Genomic DNA, 6,532 nt, shown 5'->3' on the forward strand with positions numbered 1-6,532 from the left:
GCATAGAGCAGAAATAGCCTACTATAGTGTTAAGAGCACTGCACTTGGAGTCAGATAACCTGGGTTCAAATCTTGGTTCTGTTCCTTAGCCATCTGTGTGATCCAAGACAAGTCACTAAACTTCTCTGGACCTCAATAACATCATCTGTGATTTGATGAGGTTAGACCAGATTATCTCTAAGATCCCTCCCAGCTCTTGATCCTCTGACTATTCCTTCTGAAGCATCATGGTGTAATGACAAGAGCATTGTCATGATCTTGCAGTCACAAGATCTGGATTTAAACCCCACCTCTGAAACTTAGCTGTGTGAACCTAGGCAAGTCATTTCACCTTTCTGAGCTTCAGTTTCCTCCTCTGTAAAATGGGGAAAGAAATCCTTGCACTACCTACCTCATGGGCTTACTATGAAGAAAGCACTTTGTAAATCCCAAAGTGCTCTAGAAATGTGAGCTGTTTTTTGGGGGACTGTCTCAATCCTGAGTTGCTCTATATGTTTCTTTGTTTGTTTTAATGGGTTAACCATATCCCTAACCAGCTGAACAATTAGAAATAAGATGTATCAACTTCCTGCTGGCTCCCCCAGACCCTTTGCTAAGATTTCTTCTAGCTAATTCTCCTTTCTAGGCATCAGTTCCCTCATCTATAAAATGAGAATATTGGAGTAGGTGATCTCTAAAGTCCATTCCAGCTCTAAATCCTATGATCCTATGGTCTTTGCTCCCATTTTCTTCTCAGGCCTGGAATGATTTTCCCCCTTCCTCCATTGTCCTTTGGTGAAGTCCTTCCCATCCTTCAAAGCTCAACTTAGCTACTCCTTCCTGTATGGGGCCATCCTTGAACATCTCCATTCCCTTTCTCTCCCCAGATGAAAGAGATCTCTCTCTATATAAATTTCTATGGTACTTTGAGGAAAGCTCTGCTCTACTATTATACTTTAACTTGTGTTATATTTATGTGTGTCCATGACATTCCCTTTCCTCCACCTTACAACTATGGGCTCTAAGAGGTCAGGAACTATTCTTATTTTCTATCTTTGTTTTTCACATTGAGGCAGATAGTAAGTCATAGCCTTCATGCTAGGAGCGACCTCAGAGGTCATCAAATCTAACCCCTTCATTTTACAGATAAGAAAACTGAAGCCCAGAAAGGATAAGTGATTTGTCTGGTATCATACAACTAATAAGCATCAAAGACAGGCTCTCTTTGAACCCAGGTCTTCCAGACCCCAAGTCCAACACTATCCACTACACGACACTGCCTCATGTTGTATAGTAAAGTCTAAGGTGGATAGAAATATAAAGTTCTATCCTCCTGGAGGTGTCATACCCCAGTTCTCATTTTGCGACTCCTGGCTGGGCCTCCATCATGATCAAATGACAACCTGTGTCAAGCACTTTGCAAACCTTAAAGTGCTACATAAATCTGAGCCCTTATTATTGCAGAGCCCTAAGAAGGTCCTTTCCTTACTCCCTGGGGTCTGATAAGCCTCTGTCCTCTGTAGAAGTAGAAAACCCTTTCAGATGCATCACTCCATTACTTCTGGATGTCCTCCATGGGAAAGAATTGAATAAGACCTTCTGGAGAGCTAGGAATAGTGGAAAGAGAACAGAAAGACCCTGAACACTTGAAATTGGGCTTGGAGTGTAGAAGAGGGATGACACTGTAGACAAATGTCATTATGTCACATTTTGGCCACAAGCCAAGGATGCAATCTATATATGATATAGAATCCCCATGTCTATAACCATCTCCAGTTTTTAAAGCACTTTCCTTACAATCTGTGAGGGAAGGAATGCCAGTGTCATTGTTGGTATTTTACAGATGAGGAAACTGAGGCCAGATAAAGGAATGTGAGTTGCTCAAGCTTACACAACTAAAAAGTTCCAGAGCTGGGCTTCAGTCCAGGTCTTCTAACTCTCTAGCTCTTTCCACTACCTGCCACTGCCCCTTAATCCTGGGGCCTCCCCACCCCAACTCCTAGGCAACAAGACTCTCCAGCTTGGACACTTGGGGTTTGGGTTGCACCCTCCTGGAGGTCCTATAACATACCCTTCCTCTGGGATGGTCAATCCTCAAGTAGAGATGGTCAGTATCCAAATAAGTCAGGGCCCAGCAATGACTCTGGGGGTATAAATCCCTTTACCCACCCTGTGGAGTCTGTCCCAGTGTCCCACATACTAACCCTAAGAATGTGAGAGATTCCTCCTTTCCCTCACTCCCAGGTCAGCATCCTATAATTCCTCTGAAAGAGATGTAAACAGCAAGAATGGGGAATGAGCATGGCAGAGTTAGAATGTGTGATCTTTTTAAGGGAAAAGGTTACTAATTGATGGTATTGGAGGAATGGATTTGGAAGTGGGGAGAAGTGAATATCCTGACTCTGCCTTCTAGCTCAGTGAGCGGGACTTGGGCAGAGGAGCAAGCCTCCCATAGAAAGGGTGGCCAAGCATGTAAAAGAGAGATCCAGGTTTCTGTTGATGCAAGGAGATGAAGGATGGAAGGATGAGAGGAAAATGTTGAAGTTAAAGGGAAATTTATATTTCCAAAGTGGTTTTAAGGGACCAAGTAGAAAGGGATGGGAGAGTAATCAGCAAAGCAGGAAGGCCACATCTAGCCTTCCTACCTATCTAGGAATAGAAAAGAAATAGGGGGAGGGCAAAGGCATGTTCATGATGCTTTCCTCCATGAGAATTCAGAGAACTTTTGACTTCTTAATTCCTTCGCCTGTTGCACAGGCGAGAAGTTGAATCCTAGGTTCTAATGGTGGCTCTGTCACTTCCTGGCCCTGTTACTCTAGATAAGTCACTTGACCCTTCCAAGCCTCATATTTGTGTAATTAACAATCGCTCACATCTGTATATTGTATTGCAGTGGAAAGAGCACAAGACTTGAAGTCAGAAGATGTGGGTTCAAATTCTGGCAGTCACTAGCTGTGTGACCTTGGTAAACCCTGAGCCTTAGTAAATTGGGGATAGTAATACCCTTTCTGAGGGCAGGAACTCTTGTTTTTTCTTTGCACCCCAGTGCTTAGCACAGGGCCTAGTACTTAGTAAGCATTTAATAAATGCTCATGGATTGATTGAAAGTGTTCATAACCCTTAATACAGAAGAGCAGGAGTTCTTCATCAGGGATCTGTGAATTTTTTTAAAAATATTTTGATAACTGTATTTCAGCATGTGACTTCCTTAGTAATCTTATGTATTTTATTTTATTTATTTAAAAACATTATTCTGAAAAGGGATCCATAGGTTTCACCAGACTGCCAAAGGTATCCAAGATGCAAAAAATGTGAAGAACCACTGCCATGAGAGTAATGAATTATTATATGGCGCTTTATTCTCACAAAGTGCTCTTATACACAATATCTCATATGTTCCTAATAACAGCCCAAGGAGAGAAACAGGACAGGAACTTTTGTTATACCCATTTTATGGATATGGAGATGAGATCAGAGAAGTGCCTTCTTGCTCAAGGTCACACAACAGATCAATGGCAGTCAGAACTAGAACCCAGGTCTTCTGACTTTCGGTGCAGGATATGTTGCTGTATGATTCAGAAGTCTGGAGGTGAAAGGAGTGATGTGAACCAGAATCAAGGTTCTAGTGATTTGGTGTATGCTATGGGCTGGTTGGTCCAACCCAGTAAGCCCAAATGGCCTGGTCTCATACTACCATCTTGTGGCCATGTGAGGGATTGCCATAACAATAATGCTCATGTTTCCCAATCTAGAGTTTGTGGAGAGTGGCTCCCAGAATGGAGAAGATTTGTGCCCTCTGTTCAACAAAATTTATTAAGACAACGACAGTGTATAGAGAGCTGTGCAGGCTCTAAGGAAAATATAGGGTTTAGATAAAATGAAACCCTGCCCCTCGTAAAATGTAGTCTAATAGGAAGGGAAAAATATATCTATATACAGATATCCTCTAAACACAATTACAGTTAATTGCATTAGAGAGGTATAAAACAAAGTACTATGAGTATACAAGTTAATGTGATTAAAATAACACCAAATAAGCAATTTTAATTGTCTCTAGAAGACCCTTATGCTAATACTCAAGTGTGGCCAGGCTTCTATAGCCTGTCTCTCCATTAGTAGATAAGTATAATTAGTTCATCCCTTGAATTAGTTCATCATATTATGAGTATAATTAGTTCACCATACCATCAAGATAATGGTAATAAGCATTTATTAAGTACCTGTTATTTACAAAGCACTATTAAGCCCAGGAAAAACAAAGATGAAAATTAAACTGCCCCTGCCCTCAAGAGGCTTATATTCCACTAAGAAAGATGATACATAAAAAAATAGATGTTACTACAAAATAATTTGAGGGGGGAAAACACTGTAATCATAGAGATCTAGAATTCCTGAAAGGAGGTGGTACCTAAGGTGAACCTTGTGGAAAACTGAGGATTCTATGAAGCAGAGTTGGGGAGGGAGGCCTATGGAGGCATCTGGCACAGCCAATACAAAGGTCCAGAGATTGGAATGCTGAGTTTGGGAAAGAGCATGTAGAGGCCAGCTGAGGTGGAACTGAGTGCATACAATGGGAGGAATGTGAAATGTGTCCATAAAGTAGTCTAGAGCCAGAACAGGGAAGGCTTTAAGTTGGAAGCTGAGAAGTTTGCATTTTATCCTCTAGACAATGGGGAACTATAGGAGGTTTTTCCGTAGGGGAATAACATGGACAGACTTGTGCTTTAGGAAGATGATTTTGGTACCTCCTGAGGAGGAGGAACCTGAGAGAGGAGAGACTGTGGAAGAAGGGAGACCAGTTGTACTATTGTTAATAGTTGAGGCAAGCAAGAGGGATGAGGGCCTGAAGTAGGGTGGGGGCTGTGGAGGTGGAGGGGAGGGGATAGAGAACAAACCTGTTGGGGAGGTAGAAGGGAGAACCTGGCCTGGAGGGAGGATGAGTGAGGGGCAAGACATTTTTTCCATAAAGGTGAGATGAGGTAAGTGTCATTACCCCAACCTTGCAGATAATGGGACCCGAAGCTCCAAGAATTTAAATGACTTCCCAGTGGTCTCACAGCTAAAGAACTTTAGAGCTCCTAGGCCAGTTTTGGTGCTGGTCTACTCTCCCATGCTGCCCAGTCTGAGTAGATGAGATGGGACGGGGAAGGAGGAGATGGTGAGGGCCAAGACCTGACAGATGGAATGGAGAGACTCAAGGGAAGGCCACTAGCAGGGGATCAATGCTGGGGTGGGCAAGCATGGGCTCGAACTCACAGAATAAGAATCATTACCTTATGGTAGCTGAAAGAACCACCTATAGGAACTTGAGGATGCTGTTTGCTGATTACTGCACCGGGTGATCTCTAATGGCCTGCCCAGCTCTTCTGTCTTCTAAGACTCAGCTCATTTAGGAAGCCTCTGGGAAATCCTTCCTCATGCCTCCAGTGACTTAAAACTAGAATCCTAGCATCTGGGAACTGAAACTAACCTGAGAACACAGAAGGTCAGAGCTGGAAAGAGCCTTAAGAAACTAGTCCAAGAGCCCTGTTTTACAGATATGACCACTGAAGCCCAAGGAGTTTTAAGTCACTTCTTTAAGGTCACATGCCCAGTAAGTGTTGGAGGTGATATCTGAACCCAGATCCTTTGACTCCAAAAGTGCATGCTCTTTCCACTGTGTTACAGTTCAGAGACTTGCCCAATGTCACACAGTAATTAGCAGAGCTGCAATTAGAACCCAGGAATGACTCAAAATCTAGTATTCTTCCCCCATACCACATTACTCCATATAATAAGTAGGCTGTGTGCTGTTGGACAAGTCATTTCCTTTCTCTTAGCCTCTCTTTCCTCTTCTGGTAAATGAGGTATTGTACTAGAAAAGCTCTAATGATCCTCTTCCAATACTGTTTGTCCAATCTGTCTCCATTGCCATGGATGAAATAACTCTCCACAAGGGGCTGAGGGGCCAAACTCAGAGCCATTCAGAGGAAGTCCTAAGGAGGACTCCCACCTGTACCTGGGAGCTGAGGAGAGCGAGCTCTAGAAGGAATTCTAGGAGTGAACACCAGGGGGCACTGCTACCCAATTCACTGCTACTCCTAAAAGCAAGAAACTTAGACCATGGGTTTGTATTGGGGATTACTGCTCTCCTTTCTTTGAGGAATGAAGGGGCAAAGAAGCTAATTCCCCACTTGAGAGTTTCTGCCACATCTTGTCTGGGCCAAGGAACTGATTATCTCCCCAAGCCCATTCAATCTCTCTTATCCCAGGTTGTCTGCTCCAAAAGAGTCTCGTGGAATTACAGAATATTAGGATCAGAAGGGACATTAGAATATAGAAGACACTATCAGGTTTGGGGAAAAAAAAACTGTTAAGATCAACCAATCTACCCTCCTTCAATTTTACAGATTGGGAAACTGAGGCTCAGAGAGGGGAAGTCACCTACCCAAAGTCACATAAGGCATTAGTGACAGAGCTGGGAGAAGAACCCAGGTTTCCTGATTCAGTTGAAAGGTGTTACATATTACATAGGAAAGTCTGAGAGATAGGAGAAAGGATAGGGGATAAAGGC

Source organism: Vombatus ursinus, unplaced genomic scaffold (assembly GCF_900497805.2).
Source record: "Vombatus ursinus unplaced genomic scaffold, bare-nosed wombat genome assembly UNPS02014786.1, whole genome shotgun sequence".
In the NCBI taxonomy this organism is placed as follows: Eukaryota; Metazoa; Chordata; class Mammalia; order Diprotodontia; family Vombatidae; genus Vombatus; species Vombatus ursinus.